We start from the raw sequence: 17,816 nt of genomic DNA on the forward strand, positions 1-17,816 counted from the left end.
ACTGGCACTGTGCGTACTTTAGAGGGTTGTAGAGAGTTGGGATCAGCACATGGTGAGTCACTGGGCAGGGTGGGCTACAGCCAGGCCAGGAGGAAAGGGTAGGTGCCAGCTCCCCAGAGGGCAAGGTCACAGATGAGTTCTGCTGCATTCAACTCAGATGAGGACTTCGATAGGATGGCACACAGGAGAACACTGATGGGCATGAGACGCTTGATGCATTGGCAGGACTGCCACAGAGCCTTCTGTCACTGCACCTGGCGGTATCTGTTCCAACTTGGCACAGGCTTTTGTGCAGAGTTTGGAACCCATTCTTTCTAGTGTGGAAGTAGTTGCTAAATCCATAAGAGCACTTGCAGACGAAGCTGTAATGCAGCATCTGGTGGCCTATTCTAAACTTCCCTTACAGCACAAGTAAAAACCACCCAATGTCTGAGTATTGCAGTGGAAGCTCAGGCTGAGGTCATGAAATCTATGCTTGGTGCCTTGCAAGCCCAGCTTGGTGCCATGCAGGCTCAAACTGTTGTCATCATGGTTGCAGATAACAGTGCTCAAAGTGGCATTGAAGCTCTCAGAGCAGTCCAGCAATCTGCGCTCTAGCAGATTACTTCAATTGCTGAGGTGTAGACCCGGAAAGTGGCAATGGTTCCATGGTTCATAAAACTGTTGACCTCTCTTATGAGGACAGCGTTCATGCTCCTACCACTGCCACTCCACCAGTGGCCTTGTTACTGCCTGTCAACCAGTCAATGCATACTGTTGACGTCCATGCCAAGGTGGTGCAGTCCAAAGTTAGGGCCTCAAGGCTGCTTAATGATGTCCTGCAAGCCCATCTGCCATCTCCAACAGTGAAAGTCAGCAACCTTCCACCAGCCATGCTGCAGCCACAGGGGTAGCACAGCATAGGAACATTAGGACAGGCAAAGGCACCCGCAAGACAGGCACTAAGGGAATGCACACAAGTGAATTGTGAAGTTTTGTATGTATTATTGGAAGTGTTGTTGGATAAAATTGTTATGGAATTTTTTTTGTGGGATTTTTTTATTTCAGAATTTTGACCAAGAGGACACTACTAATGGTCCATGGCAGAGGGATGGATAGGTGGAAAATTGTGGAGCAACAATGATGTTCTATGTTTCTATGAACATAAGAACATAAGAAATAGAAGCGCGAGTTGACCATACGTCCCCTCGAGCCTGCTCTGCCATTCAATATGATCATGGCTGATTTTCTGCCTCAACTCCGCTTCTGTGCCTGCACCCCATATCTCTTGATTTCATGGAAGACAAGGGCTGGATTTTCAATGCCCACTGGGAGCGGATGTAGGTGCGTGTGTAATTTGAAGATCGCGTTCTCGGAGGTGGGCACTGAGTCCTGCCGCCTCTGTAACGCAAAGTTATTTTTAAGGGGACGCTAGCTGGAAGACAATTGAAAGCCCGCACACCTCCACTTAAGTGTCTGTTGAGCTTATTATGGAGCTCATTAACAGGCTTGTCAGCAACAGTTTTTCAAAGGAAGGGCACGGAGAGAATGCCATATCTGGAGAACTGCAGGGTGTAGAAGATGTGAGCAATGCAGAGGGCATATGGGAACAGCTGATTAGCATGATGCAAAGGTCCAAAATTAAGCTCAGCTCAGGCACAGAGGAGCCATTGCTGGAGCTGTAAGACTTGCTTTTCTCATGAGTGAGTGGTAGAAATCTGGAGAAGGGCGTGAGCCCACTGTCATCAGTGGGGCAGCTGGGGTTGGCTGGGGAGGCCTGGTGAACGCACAAAGCTGAGTTCAGATGGGAACAGGTTACTCTAACAGCCAGGATGACCTTCAGTAGATGCAACCTTCTGGAAACAGAAGGCCAGAAGAAGACAGTGGAGGGCTGAAAGGGGAGGAAGGGACTACCCAAGACCATGGTTCAACTGCCCAAGAGTCAGCTACCTGCAAGTGACAGAGTGCCAATGCCTGCAGCCATCAAGGTCTCCATCACCCTGGATTTCTATGCAACTGGGTCGTTCCAGGGATCAGCTGTGAACCTAGGTGACATCTCGCAGTCAACAGCTCATCAAGCCATCAGGCAGGTCACGGATGTCATATTCAGGAAGGTGGGGGAACTACATCCACTTTGACACAGATGGGCCTGCATCGGCACAGAGGGCATTGGGTTTCACCTCCATCACTGGATTCCCTCACGTGTGGGGCATCATCGATTGCACCCATGTGGCTATCAAGGCACCCAGTGAGATCCAACAACGGGAAGGGCTTCCACTCCCTCAACATTCAACTGGTCTGCGACTGCAACAAGAGCTTCCTCCATGTGTGCACTTATTTTTCTGGCAGCTGCCATGACTCCTTCATCCTCCGCCAGTCCAGGCTGCCTCAGATCTTCACTCCATTCCCCAAAGTTCATTGATGGATCCAAGGGCACAAGGGATGTCCCTTGGTGAGATGGCTACTGACCCCTCTCCAGGAGCCCCAGACAGAGGTGAAACAAGTAATGACACCAGCTCAGCAGGCCAACCATTTCTATTTGTGCCTCAAGCTCATCTATCTTATTGCGAATACTTCGCACATTCAGATAAAGAGCTTTTAATTTTTTTTTACAACTATTCTTTGCATGGACCTTATTCATTGATGCACTATTATTGTTAAACTCTCTATCCCTTCCTGTCCCACTCTGCTTGTCTTGACCCAAATTGCTGCACTGCTCCATTGCCTTGGCTTTTGTCTTTGGATTTCCATATTTCCCTTCACCTGAGCCCTTCACCACCAACAGCCCCTTCCCAAACTTTTAGTTTAAACCTATGTCCACAGCTTTTTTTTTTATTCTTTCATGGGATGTAGGTGTCGCAGGCCAGGCCAGCATTTATTGCCCATCCCAAATTGCCCTTGAACTGAATGGCTTGCTAGGCCATTTCGAGGGCATGTAAGAGTCAACCACATTGCTGTGGGTCTGGAGTCACATGTAGGCCAGACCAGGTAAGGACAGCAGATTTCCTTCCCTAAAGGACATTAGTGAACCAGCTGGGTTTTTACAACAATCGATAATGGTTTCATGGCCATCATTAGACTAGCTTTTAATTCCAGATTTATTAATTGATTTCAAATTCCACCTTCAAACCCATGTCCCCAGAGCAATACCTGCGGCTCTGGGTTACTAGTCCAGTGACAATACCAGTACGCCACCGCCTTCCCATAGCTTTAGTTATACGATTCACCACGATACTGATCCCAACCCAGTTTAAGAGGAGCCAATCCCAACGAAACAGCTCTCTTTTTCCTCAATACTAGTGCCAGTGGCCCATGAATCAAAACCTCTTCCTCTCACACCACTATTTGAGCCACGTATTTAATTCTCTAAACTGCTTGACTCTATGCCAATTGGCATGTGGCTCAGGTAACAACCCAGAGATTATTACCTTTGTGGTTCTGCATTTTAATTTGGACCCTAATTCCTCAAACTCTCTCAACAGAACATCATTACTAGTTCTACCTATGTCATTGGTTCCTACGTGGACCATGACAACTGGATCCTCCCCCTTCCATCCAAGTTCGTCTCCAGGCACGAGGAAATGTCTTTTAACCTGGCACCTGTCTGGCAACACAATCTTCAGAACTCCCAGTGGTGGCTGCAGAGAACAGTATCTATCCTCTAACTATACTGTCCCCTATCATTACCACATTCATTTTCACTCCCCCCCACTTGAATGACATCCTGCACCACAGTGCCATGGTCAGTTTGCACATCCGCCCTGCAGTCCTTGTTCTCATCCACCCAGGTAGCAAGTATCTCGTACCTGTTGGCCAAAGTCAAAGGGAATGATTTTCGTGGAACTGGAGCCTGATTATTTGCTTACAAACAGCCTGTTTGGAGCAATTGCATTCCAGATACCTCCAGCCCTCCTCCAACTTCGCTTTCTCCTCCTACGATCCTGGTATCAAGGGTTAAGTCCTCATGAGATCAAGGTTGTAGAGGGCACAGCAAACCAGTATGAATTTGGAGACACGCTCCATTGAGTATTGTAGGGCTCCCTCGGACCAGCCCAGGCAATGGAACTGTTGTTTTAGGACACCGATGGATTGCTCCATGACATTCCTGGTTGTAGCACGAGTCTCTTATATATACTGTTCGCGTGTGTTCAGGTGGCAGAGGGGAGTCATGAGCCATGTGTAGAATGGGTTACCCTTGTCATCAAGCCGCCACCTTCTGGTTCATCGTGGTTGTGTGAACTGGCTAACTGGCACAAGATGAAAGGATTGTGACTGCTGCCAGGATAGTGAGTATTCACCAACATGATGCTCTGCGTCTGGTCGCACACCATAAGGGTGTGGTACCCTTTGTGGTTCCGGTATATTTCCCCATTGATATGTGGCGCCTATCGATGGCTCCTTGTGCCATTACAAATCCTGCTAACTTAGCAACCTCACATACCCTGCTCCTCCTGCTTCTCTCTGATTAGAGAGAAGACTATGAAACCCCTCTCCTGGCATACAGGGCCTCTGTTACCACCCCCCCCCCCCCCCCCCCCCACAACCCCACCCCCCGATACAGTGATACATGACAAACTGTGAGAAGTTGTCATTGTCGCCAGCTCCATCCTGGAAGAAATTGAGGGCCATGGTGATCTTCACGACATCTGGCAGCACCATCTTTGTCCTGCTTTACATCTGGAGGGTGGCACAGTTCAGTGACAATCTCCTTGGTGAAATGTAGCCACCTCAGATACTTCTACCGGCTGAGGTGGAATTAGGAGAGGTGCTCCCTGAAAACCCTTGGTGGCTATGGCCATCTATTGAGGATCCTCCTCCTCCCTCCATACACAGCTTCCCCTCTCAGCTGCCTATGTCCCATGTCCCTGTTGTAATGCAGCCCAAGAGAGACTGCAACTATAGCCCCCATTAGTGATAGCAGGCTTTCTGCTCAGAGGCCTTAAAACTGCACTAAACTCCCTGGAAAGGTCCAACACCTCTCACTTCTGACTCCAACAACTTTCCAGAACTCCTCCAACAACTCATTACATGGTACTTCCACTAAGGAAGATGGTTGTGGTTGTTGGAGGTCAATCATCTCAGTCCCAGGACATCACTGCAAGAGTTTCTCAGGATAATGTCCTAGGCCCAACCATCTTCAGCTGCTTCATCAATGATCTTCCCTCCATCATAAGGTCAGAAGAGGGGATGTTCTGCTCCATTCGTGACTCCTCAGATACTGAGGCAGTCCGTGTCCATATGCAACAAGGCCTGGACAACATTCAGGCTAGGGCTGATAAGTGGTAAATTACATTTGCGCCACACAAGTGATGACCATCTCCAACAAGAGAGAATCCAACCATCTCCCTTTGACATTCAATGGCATTAACATCGCTGAATCCCCCATTATCAACATCCTGGGGGTTACCATTGACTAGAAACTAACCTGGAGTAGCCATATAAATAATGTGGCTACAAGAGCAGGTCAGAGGCTGGGAATTCTATGGCGAATAACTCACCTCCTGTCTCCCCAAAGCCTGTCCACCATCTACAAGGCACAAGTCAGGAGTGTGATGGAATACGTTCCACTTGCCTGGATGAGTGCAGTTCCAACGACACTCAGGAAGCTCGACACCATCCAGGACAAAGCAGCCCACTTGATTGGCACACCATTAACCACTTTCAACATTCACTCCCTCCACCACCGACGCACAGTGGCAGCAGTGTGTACCATTCCAAGATGCACTGCAGCAACACACCAAGGCTCCTTTGACAACACCTTCCAAACCCGTGACCTCTACCAGCTCGAAGGACAAGGGCAGCAGTTACATGGGAAGGCCACCACCTGCAAATTCCGTGCAAGTCACACACCATCCTGAGTTGGAACTATATCGCCATTCCTTCATGTCGCTGGGTCAAAATCCTGGAACTCCCTTCCTAACAGCACTGTGGGTGTGCCTACAACAGATGGACTGCAGCGGTTCAAGAAGGCAGCTTACCACCAACCTTCTCAAGGGCAATTAGGGATGGGCAATAAATGCTGGGCGAGCCAGCAATGCCCATATCCCATGAAAGGATAAAAAAAAACACTTGAAAGCCATATGCTGATCCCTTTAAATAGCGCTGGCACGGCAGGTCCTTTATACTGCTGACTGCATGTTAGTCGAGAGTGCTTAAGAGAGGTTGTTAACAGCTTCTGCGAGGGCCAAAATGGCAGGTCGAGTGCCAAATCAGTGTTAGACGCTGAATGACATCATGATCTGACCACTCTGCATGCTTCCAGTGCACACACGACCCACCTGTACTAATACACTTATAAGGATAGCACGCATGTCATGCTGTAATTAGCCAGAAGTGGATCGGCCACCATTCTCAGGACTCTGGGCTCCAGTTGCGCTGACACCAGCGACACTATAGAGTTGAATTTTACAGCCTGTGTATTTTAAGGTGCATTAGAATAATGATAATTATAAGCTCGCTACAAACTGGTGAAATCCCTCAACTCAAAATAATAGAGAATACTGGGTTGCAAACACTTTACCATACTTCCTTCACCTTTGTAATTCTGCTGCTATGATTATTGTAATTAATGACTGTTTTTTTCTACATCATGAGCACTATGCAACATGTCTAGTCTGTTTGGATTCTAAGTTATTATTTTTTGGAACATGAATCATACATATATAAAAATACAAGTGGATGAGTTCCACATTAAAGTAAACCAGACAAATAACTGAATAGCTTCAAATGTGCTATGGATTTTATTGATTTTATTGACTATTCTCCATCAGAATGATGCGAGTATCAGTTTCGGGGATGGTCTGTCACTAAATACACTTACCTCTATTTGATGAAGTTCATCAGTTTTTACAGGGAAACCAAATGGAGTGGTATTCAACTGTGAGATTTTCTACTTTGGCGCAGGTAGAAAAAATAGTATCCCTTGACCATATCCCCTCTCCATTAGCATATTAGTGAAATAGTTAGTTTCAGTCTTTAGTGATTGTTATTTAGAAATTTGCATCTCAAGATAGTTTTGCCTACAATGAAGGACTCACAATGATAGCAAGGAGATAAAATGGTGAGGTAGCACTCTCGCTCCTAGGTCAGAAGATTGAGTTCAAGCTATAAAGTAGGAGGCTAAGCTCACAATCCATCTGCTAGTCTAAACTCTCCAGCTGAATATTAAGAAAGTAAGAAGAAAGAAAGAGCCTGCATTGTTATACTGCATTTCACAGTTTTGAATCCCAGTCTCATCCGCCACACAGGCAATGCTACCGTCTCTTTTAAACATGTAAAATGCTGATCATCTTCGATAGTCAAGGCTGAATATATCATAATGTTATTCAATACATCAGAAACTGAGTTTCCCAAGTATGGACTGGGAAATTCTAGGGAGATTTTTTTCCTCCCAATTCTCAATTTCTTTTAAAGCGTTTTGAATGGCCACAATTCCATGGAAATGAATGAAAGTGATAAAGCCTTCTAAACAACAAAAGACCAATGCAAACTGGAATTTGCAGAGTAGTAACCACTGGTTAACCAAATGGGTGTGACATTTTTGGTACAAAAATAAACTTACCCACATCATTTTATGCTGACAGAATCCAATTCAAGAGGAAAACATTAGGGGGGAAGCATCGTCGTCTTGGACTCCATAAAATACCTTATTAATGGAAAAGTGGTAACACACTCCAGAATGCATACAGGCAAACAAATCAGCCCAATGCATCTTCATTAATGTCAAATACCTTTACTGCATTGTACCTACATAATAGTTATCTCCCTAATTAAACCTCACTTATACCATTCCCCACAAGCTGGAAACTTTGTGTGATTTGTAACAATTGTTGTATTGCTACACTGCAGCTTAATTACTGATTTGTTATTGTTCTGCGTCTGACAAAGTGACCAAATGAACAAGTATTTTCTGGTTTATGAATAATCAATCAGCTAGCCGTCACATTTTTGAGTTTAGCAATTTTGTATATTGGTTTACACAGTAAAAGTAAAACCCATCTTTTACTTTATATAATTTAACCAATCATTCTCCAGTCAATTCCCAAGAAAAATCTCACTTTTAGATGGTACATATTATTCCTGCTCGTATCTTGTGTTAACCGGAACTTGTTCTTTTCCTTTCAATCTGAACAACACTTGAACTTTCAGAACAACCTCTTGCCAATTTCTGCTCAGACCGTAAACATAACACAGCAGTGTTGCATCAGAACTTACAAACACATGAACAAAAGTATCCACGCTGTGTTGGAAAATCTAAATGAATAAATCATATTTGATTGGAGCAACTGGAAAGTGTGTCATTCACAGAAATAATTGAAATCTCAATTGTGATTCAATGAGGAGAAAACCTGCAACATAAACACAGGATGCCTCTGAAATAGTGTGTGTGTGTCACTTTGTACAACATTATGAAATACAAATGCTTTATATTATTAGAATAAATAAGTTAATAAATATGCAGCTTACAATTATGTTTCTTTTCTTTTTTCTTCTTTTTCTTTTGGGCCTCCTTATCTCGAGAGACAATGGATACGCGCCTGGAGGTGGTCAGTGGTTTGTGAAGCAGCGCCTGGAGTGGCTAATTCTGGAGTGACAGGCTCTTCCACAGGTGCTGCAGAGAAATTTGTTTGTCGGGGCTGTTGCACAGTTGGCTCTCCCCTTGCACCTCTGTCTTTTTTCCTGCCAACTACTAAGTCTCTTCGACTCGCCACAATTTAGCACTGTCTTTATGGATGCCCGCCAGCTCTGGCGAATGCTGGCAACTGACTCCCACGACTTGTGATCAATGTCACACGATTTCATGTCGCGTTTGCAGACGTCTTTATAGCGGAGACATGGACGGCCGGTGGGTCTGATACCAGTGGCGAGCTCGCTGTACAATGTGTCTTTGGGGATCCTGCCATCTTCCATGCGGCTCACATGGCCAAGCCATCTCAAGCTCCGCTGACTCAGTAGTGTGTATAAGCTGGGGGTGTTGGCCGCTTCAAGGACTTCTGTGTTGGAGATATAGTCCTGCCACCTGATGCCAAGTATTCTCCGGAGGCAGCGAAGATGGAATGAATTGAGACGTCGCTCTTGGCTGGCATACGTTGTCCAGGCCTCGCTGCCATAGAGCAAGGTACTGAGGACACAGGCCTGATACACTCGGACTTTTGTGTTCCGTGTCAGTGCGCCATTTTCCCACACTCTCTTGGCCAGTCTGGACATAGCAGTGGAAGCCTTACCCATGCGCTTGTTGATTTCTGCATCTAGAGACAGGTTACTGGTGATAGTTGAGCCTAGGTAGGTGAACTCTTGAACCACTTCCAGAGCGTGGTCGCCAATATTGATGGATGGAGCATTTCTGACGTCCTGCCCCATGATGTTCATTTTCTTGAGGCTGATGGTTAGGCCAAATTCATTGCAGGCAGCCGCAAACCTGTCGATGAGACTCTGCAGGCACTCTTCAGTGTGAGATGTTAAAGCAGCATCGTCAGCAAAGAGGAGTTCTCTGATGAGGACTTTCCGTATTTTGGACTTCGCTCTTAGACGGGCAAGGTTGAACAACCTGCCCCCTGATCTTGTGTGGAGGAAAATTCCTTCTTCAGAGGATTTGAACGCATGTGAAAGCAGCAGGGAGAAGAAAATCCCAAAAAGTGTGGGTGCGAGAACACAGCCCTGTTTCACACCACTCAGGATAGGAAAGGGCTCTGATGAGGAGCCACCATGTTGAATTGTGCCTTTCATATTGTCATGGATTGAGGTGATGATACTTAGTAGCTTTGGTGGACATCCAATCTTTTCTAATAGTCTGAAGAGACCACGTCTGCTGATGAGGTCAAAGGCTTTGGTGAGATCAATGAAAGCAATGTAGAGGGGCATCTGTTGTTCACGGCATTTCTCCTGTATCTGACGAAGGGAGAACAGCATGTCAATGGTCGATCTCTCTGCACGAAAGCCACACTGTGCCTCAGGGTAGACGCGCTCGGCCAGCTTCTGGAGCCTGTTCAGAGCGACTCGAGCAAAGACTTTCCCCGCTATGCTGAGCAGGGAGATTCCACGGTAGTTGTTGCAGTCACCGCGGTCACCTTTGTTTTTATAGAGGGTGATGATGTTGGCATCGCGCATTGGACAATTATGGACAATTATGTGATGCATCATTAAGTGGGAAGAAGTTAGGGTTGAAGAATGTGTGAATATAATGTACTGACTTGTTAAAGTTTATATCATTATGATGCGTTTCGTTCTGTAGACAGTGAACATTCACTGACAAATATCAGTCCCGCATGGTAATTAGATAGTACGCACACGACATAAAACTAATGGAATGTATGGGCGGCATGGAAAAATGAAAGGTGCCATTTTGAGCCAAAGTGCATGTTAATTGTTTTACTGTGTCACTGTATGCACAAATCTAAAAGCATTGCAGATATGTGACTCCTAAGTGTTAGACTGACCAAGTATGTAGAGTGCACTCTCAGCAGCACAACAAGCAAAAGTGCTCGTTTCTTTTATCACTTCCAGTTTACCAGCAACAATGCAGTTCCACTTTTAAACCATTGACCATCTGTTGTTTCTATCATTTAATTTATTGCATGAATTTTCAAACTGACGTCTACATTTTATCAAAAGTGTATCGTTATCTAGAACACTGTCTTCTAATAACAGTCTGCAAATTAAACCAATTCATTTGTTTCTTTCCAGCATCAGTGCAGTGCAAATTTGTGAGCAACAGGTCAAAGGCATAAAAAGCAATCTGGTCAAAATCAATGACACATTGTGCTATCTTTTAGCTATAATAGTGTACTACTTGGCAATGTTTATCGAATTTTTCAAGGTTTTTATATATTAGGGCAGCACAGTGGTGCAGTGGTTAGCACCGCAGCCTCACAACTCCAGGGACCCGGGTTTGATTCTTGGTACTGCCTGTGCGGAGTATGCAAGTTTTCCCTGTGACCATGTGGGTTTTCACCAGGTGCTCCAGTTTCCTCCCACAGCCAAAAACTTGCAGGTTAATTGGTAAATTGGCCATTGTAAGTTGCCCCTAGTGTAGGTAAGGGATATGGGATTACTGTTTCTTTCTTTTCTTTTGGGCCTCCTTATCTCGAGAGACAATGGATACGCGCCTGGAAGTGGTCAGTGGTTTGTGAAGCAGCGCCTGGAGTGGCTATAAAGGCCAATTTTAGAGTGACAGGCTCTTCCACAGGTGCTGCAGAGAAATCTGTTTTTCGGGGCTGTTGCACAGTTGGCTCTCCCCTTGCGCCTCTGTCTTTTTTCCTGCCAACTACTAAGTCTCTTGGGTTAGTATAAAAGGGTGGTTGTTGGTCAGCACAGACTTGAAGGACCTGTTTCAGTGCTGTATCTCTAAATAAAAAAGATAGAGGGCTGCAATGGACTACATATTCTCTCTAACCCCAAATTAATACTTGCAGAGATGAGATTTTCTTTTCTGTTATGCTTCATGTCCACCTACTTCAGAGTGTATTACAGGAGAAAAAAATGAAAAATGCTCTCTCACCTGATTTTCATGTCACACAGACCTCTGCTCATGGTTTAAGCAGGGTCTAACTGAAAGTACCTGAAACAGGTAATACAGGGGGGCTAATGAGGATTATTACAATGAGTGACATGCCTTTACAAGATTGTTCATCAAGGGAATCATTGGGGACTTAGGCAGATCAGAAAGAGGCTCTGAAGTGTGCTCCATATCATGTGTCACATAATGTTGATGTCTCATTTGCCCTGCATAGCTTCACTGTACAGAGAGAACAAGACGGTGACATTGCTGGCTTTGTTGGAGCCAGAACTACATGGAGGAGAGCATCACAATGACCTGCATTCAGAGGAGTCCTTGGTGACTGCTGAAAGGGACATCAGAGAAAATCTCATTACTCAAGGCTTTATTTTTGCTTAGCATAGTCTACCTTTCCTTCTCCCAAACTTTTAAATAAAGGAACATTCTCTCAGTCCAGTACCCATTCAACAACATGACAACACATCAGTGCTCAGTCCCTACATCAGCATTTGAATAATCATCACCTGATTAATAATGTAACACTATATAAGAGCACCCTTTCCTTTACAACTCCAAACTCTATAAATAACACAGTATGATATCATTGCGCATTCAATTTTATGACAATGAAAACAAGCCAACCTACTCTTTCCTAACCCCATGCTTTCCTGATTGCCTAAGTGTGCCTTTCTTTCACCTATTTTTGTGTTTCAGCCAGGGGGCTGTATCATGACAGGCTGCTCAAGTTCTGCAAATGGGGCATAAACTGTAGCAGCCCTCCTGTCATTGCTGCTTGCTCTTGGCAGAGAGCTGCTGCTGACTGCATTTCAGGAGTTTGTTCCTGGTAGTTTGGAGCCTCCAGCCAAATTTCACCGGTGTGGTGCACTGGAGGCCGGATGCTGGCGTGTGCCCAGAAAGATGGCAACATCATGTTGGTGGTCTCCAGCCATTACCATTCCACCGGACCCTATATCTGTGGCCCAATTGATCATGAGTATTTCTTGTCTCATGCTAGCTATCAGATCCTGAAAGCCCTGAGAAACAGCAGCTTGCAATATGCATCTGTGGTCCAGAAGCTGGTAGGTAGTGTCGTGTCTATTTTCTCTCCTATTGCCTTCAGAACCGCAGTTTGTACTTCCATGGGAATGATCGCTGGCTACTTCTGAGGCTGGGACCTGCTGCAGGTTCCGATTAAGTTGCCATATGCTTGATTGGTGCCTGCAATGAAGACAAAGACATTACCATAAATGAGAGCTGTAGACTTAATACACCTTGGAGAATGACATCAGAACCTTCAAATGGTTGTAGTGTTCCTCAAACATTCTTCTTTTCAGGAAGGTATCCATGTGCTCTGGGTCCCATGACCCTGAAGCCATTGGCAGCCTTCTCTTCAGCTTCTGTTGGGAAGATGACGCACCTTATCCACTTCCAGACCACATACAGGACTACCCTTGTAGACCCATCATTTCAGCTTGGTTTAGCCCTGGAACTTATTTCTTCCTAACTCAACTTTGTTTTTTTGCCCCTTGTCCAGTCTTTTCTGACCTACATCCACGGTTCTTCTGATGCTGTCCGTCTCTTTAACAGTTTCCAGTTTCCTGGTCCTAACCATCTCCTTTTCACCATCAATCTTTCTACACCTCCATCCCCCACCAGGACATTCTGAGGGCTCTCTGCTTCTTTCTTAAATGGAGGCCCAGCCAGTCCCCATCCACCACCACCTTCCTCCATCTGGCTGAATTTGTTCTCACATTGAATAACTTCCCCTTTGATTCCAATTACTTCCTCCAAAATACAACGTTGTTATGGGAACCCATATGAATCCTAGCTATACCTACCTTTTCATGGGATATTTGGAACATTCTTTATTCCAGTGCTACTCAGTTTCCCTCCCTCATCTCTTTTTCCGGTACATTGATGACTACATTGGTGCCGCTTCCTACTCTCACCATGAACTAGAAAACTTCATCAACTTTGCCTCCAATTTCCACACCTCGCATGTTTCACATGGTCCATCTCTGACTCTTCCCTTCACTTCCTCACTTCCCTAAATCCATGTCTACTATATAATACTCCCATATATATTATAAGTCCACTTACTCCCACAGCTATCTTGCTTACACTTCCTCCCACCTCACTTCCTGTAATGACTCGATTCTATTCTCTCAGTTTCTGTATCTCCATTACATCTGTCTGACAATACAACCATCTATATAAGTGCTTCTGATAGGTCTTTCTTTTTCCTCAAACAAGGATTCCCCTCCACTGTTGTTGACAGGGCCCTCAAACGTATCCATCACATTTCCTACACTTCTGCTCTCCACAAGTCCCCTTCCTCCCAGAACTATGACAAGATTCCCCTTGTTCTCATCTTCCACCCCATCAGCCTCCACATTTAACAGATCATCCTCTGTCATTTTTGGCACCTCCAGCATGATGCCACTATCAAACACATCTTCCCCCCGCCTCACCCCCACTTCTCTTTCAGCATTCCGAAGGGACCATTCCCTCGGTGAAATCCTGGTCCACACTTCCATCACCTCCGACTGCCATTCCCTACCCATGGCACCTTACAGTGCAAGCAGAGGAGATGCATCACCGGGCCTTGCACCCCCTCTCTTTCCATTGGGCCCCAAACACTCCTTCCAGGTGAAACAGTGATTTACTTGTACTTCTTTCAATTTAGCATACTGTATTTGCTGCTCATGATGTGGTTTCAACTACATTGGGGAGACCAAATGCAAATTATGATCACTTTGCTGAAAACCCCTGTTCAGTACTTGCTGAAAGCCTGTCACAAATGTAACATTTTCCAGTTCTGACAAAAAGTCACAAACCTGAAATGTTAACTTGGTTTCTTTCTCCTAGCATGTTGCCTAGCATTTTCTGTTTATATTTCAGATTACCAGCATCCACAGTATTTTGTTTTTGCACAAAAAAAGGATGAGTGTAACTGTGTTACCTTGCTTGCTCTGGTCAGTTGATTGTACTTCTTGAGCCATTGGAAAAGGGAGTGGACAGTATGTGCCAATTTCTATTCTCTCCATATTGCAAAATTGACAATATTGGCAGGTTTTCTGCCATGGACACCCACCAATCTGCATCTTGTGACCTCAGGTTAATTAATGTGGACTTGCGGGTCTCTAACAATGGAACTATGACTTATTCTCCACAGCCTGTGTGCCAGGCCTTGGTTTTTTGTTTGGCTGCCTGTGCCAGCTGCTCCTGTAGTAAACATTCTGCTGCTGCAATCTTCAGACAAAGCTGGCTTTAAAAGGCTGCACTCTATGCAACCCAGCAGAGTACACCTGTTTTGTTTTATGGGATGACTCTTCAAATGGATGAACAAGTGACCTGGTTCAGAAAATTCTTTTGTGTAAATACCTTTCCAAATCATCAGCGATTACATATCGTTTCCATTGCCGTGAAAGCGATGCAAGTCACCTATTGGAAATTTGAAAAATTTAGTGTTAGTGTGAAGCCAAAATTGCCTCATACTGTTACTATTAGTGGGAATGCAGAGTAAAAAAACCCTTGAACTAGAATGTGTACTTGCATGCTTATATTGTAGTGATGTGTATTACATAGCATGCCAAATAAGAGTTACCCTTCTAATTGAAAGGAAGTTTAAAAAGTCGATAAATAACAAGAGAGCAGAGGTGCAGGGTAGTGAAGGGGCATACATCAATCAGGGTGTGAACGGAAGGGAAAGAGAATACAAGCATATACGAGTACAGCAGAAATTAGAACCAGAGTAGGTAAAAATGGTAAAAAGTCAAAGCTTAAAGCTCTTTATCTGAATGCATGTAACATTTGTAACAAGATAGATGAGCTGACAGCACAGATAGAAACAAATGAATATGATTTGATAGCTATCACAGAGACGTGGTTACAGGATGACCAGGACTGGAAACTCAATGTTCAAGGATATACGGTTCCGGAAGAATAGGCAGAAAGGAAAAGGAGGTGGGGTAGCTTTGTTATTAAAGGAAGGGATCAGTGCAGTTGTGAGTAATAATATAGGTGTAATAGATTGGGATGTAGAATCAGTTTGGGTGGAAATAAGGAACAGCAAGGGAAATAAATCATGGCCAATAGGCTCCCGAAGAGTTGCCTCTTTGTAGGACAAAGTATTAATCAGGAAATAATGGAGGCGTGTAAGGAGGGCACTGCAATTATCATGGGTGATTTTAATCTGCATATAGACTGGACAAATCAAATTGGCAAGAGGAACATGGAAGACAAATTTGTAGAATGCATCAGGGATTGTTTCTTAGAGCAATACATTGCAGAACCTACCCGGGAACGGGCTATTTTAGATTTGGTAATGTGTAATGAGGTAGGATTAATAAGAGATCTCGTAGTTAAGGATCCTCTAAGGGGAAGTGATCATAGCATGGTGGAATCTGAAAATCAGTCTGAGGGTGCGCAACTCGGGTCTCAAACCAGTGTCTTCAACTTAAACATGGGAAATTACAGAGGTATGAAGAAAGAGTTGTCTAAAGCGGGCTGGGAAAATAGACTACAGAGAAAGTCAGTAGAGGAGCAATGGCAGACTTTTAAGCAGATATTTCATAACACTCAGAAAACATTTAATCCAGTCAGAAGGAAGGACTCGATGAGAATGATGAACCACCTGTGGATAACATAGGAAGTTAAGGAGAGTATCAAATCAAAAACAAAGGTGTACAAATCGGCAAAAGCTAGTGGTAGGCTAGAGGATTGGGAATTTTATAGAAACCAGCAGCGGATGACTAAAAAACTAATAAAGAGGGAGAAAATTGATTATGAGAGTAAATTGGCAAGAAATATAAAAACAAACAGTAAGAGTTTCTACAGGTATATAAAAAGGAAGGGATGAGCTAAAGTAAATGTGGGACCCTTAGAGGATGAGACTAGGGAATTAATAACAGGGAACAGGGAAATGGCAGATAATTTAAACCAATATTTTGCATCGGTCTTCACGGTGGAGGACACTATAAACATTCCGACAACAATAGATGAGCAAGGTGTAAATGGGAGGGAGGAAATTGTAACAATCTCTATCACAAGGGAAAAGGTTCTGGACAAACTGATGGGACTAAAGACAGACAAGTCGCCTGGACCTGATGGCCTACATCTAAGGGTTTTAAAAGAAGTGGCTACAGAGATAGCGGAGGTATTGGTCATAATATACCAAAACTCATTGGAGTCCTGTCAGGTACCAGCAGGTTGGAAAACCGCTAATGTGACGCTCCTATTCAAGAAAGGAGGGAAACAGAAAGCAGGAAACTGTAGACCAGTTAGCTTAACATCTGTCATTGGGAAAATGCTCGAGTCCATTATTAACGAAGAAATAGCAGGACATTTAGAAAAACATATGCAATCAAACAGAGTCAACTTGGTTTTATGAAAGGGAAATCATGTTTGACAAATTTGTTAGAGTTCTTTGAGGAAATAACAAGTAGAGTGGATAAAGGGGAACCGGTAGATGTAGTGTATTTGGATTTTCAGAAGGCGTTCAATAAGGTGCCACATAAAAGGTTATTGCACTAAATATGAGCTCAGGGTATTGGGGGTAATGTATTGGCATGGATTGAGGACTGGCTAACATACAGAAGTCAGAGAGTCGGGATCAATGGGTCTTTTTCAGGTTGGAAAGCCATAACTAGTGGGGTACTACAAGGATCGGTCCTAGGGCCTCAACTATTTACTATCTATATCAATGACTTGGAGGAAGGGACAGAGTGTAGTGTATCCAAATTTGCTTATGATACAAAAATAGGTGGGAAGGCATGTTTAGTCTTGTTTAGAGATACAGCACTGAAACAGGCCCTTCGGCCCACCAAGTCTGTGCCGACCATCAACCACCCATTTATACTAATCCTACACTAATTCCATATTCCTACCACATCCCCACCTGTCCCTATATTTCCCTACCACCTACCTATACTAGGGGCAATTGGCATGTGGGAGGAAACCGGAGCACCTGGAGGAAACCCACGCAGACACAGGGAGAACTTGCAAACTCCACACAGGCAGTACCCAGAATTGAACCCAGGTTGCTGGAGCTGTGAGGCTGCGGTGTTAACCACTATGCCACTGTGCCGCCCGTTGTGATGAGGACACAAAGAATCTGTAAAGGGATATAGATAGTTTAAGTGAGTGGGCAAAATCTTGGCAGATGGAGTTCAATGTGGGAAAGTGTGAGGTCATCCACTTTGGTAGGAAGAATAAAAAGGCAGATTATTATTTAGATGGAGAAAGACTACAAAATACTGCAGTACAGAGGGATCTGGGTGTTCTTGTGCATGAAACGCAAAAAGTTAGCATGCAGGTGCAGCAAATAATTAGGAAGGCAAAT

Source organism: Heterodontus francisci, chromosome 3, assembly GCF_036365525.1.
Source record: "Heterodontus francisci isolate sHetFra1 chromosome 3, sHetFra1.hap1, whole genome shotgun sequence".
In the NCBI taxonomy this organism is placed as follows: domain Eukaryota; kingdom Metazoa; phylum Chordata; class Chondrichthyes; order Heterodontiformes; family Heterodontidae; genus Heterodontus; species Heterodontus francisci.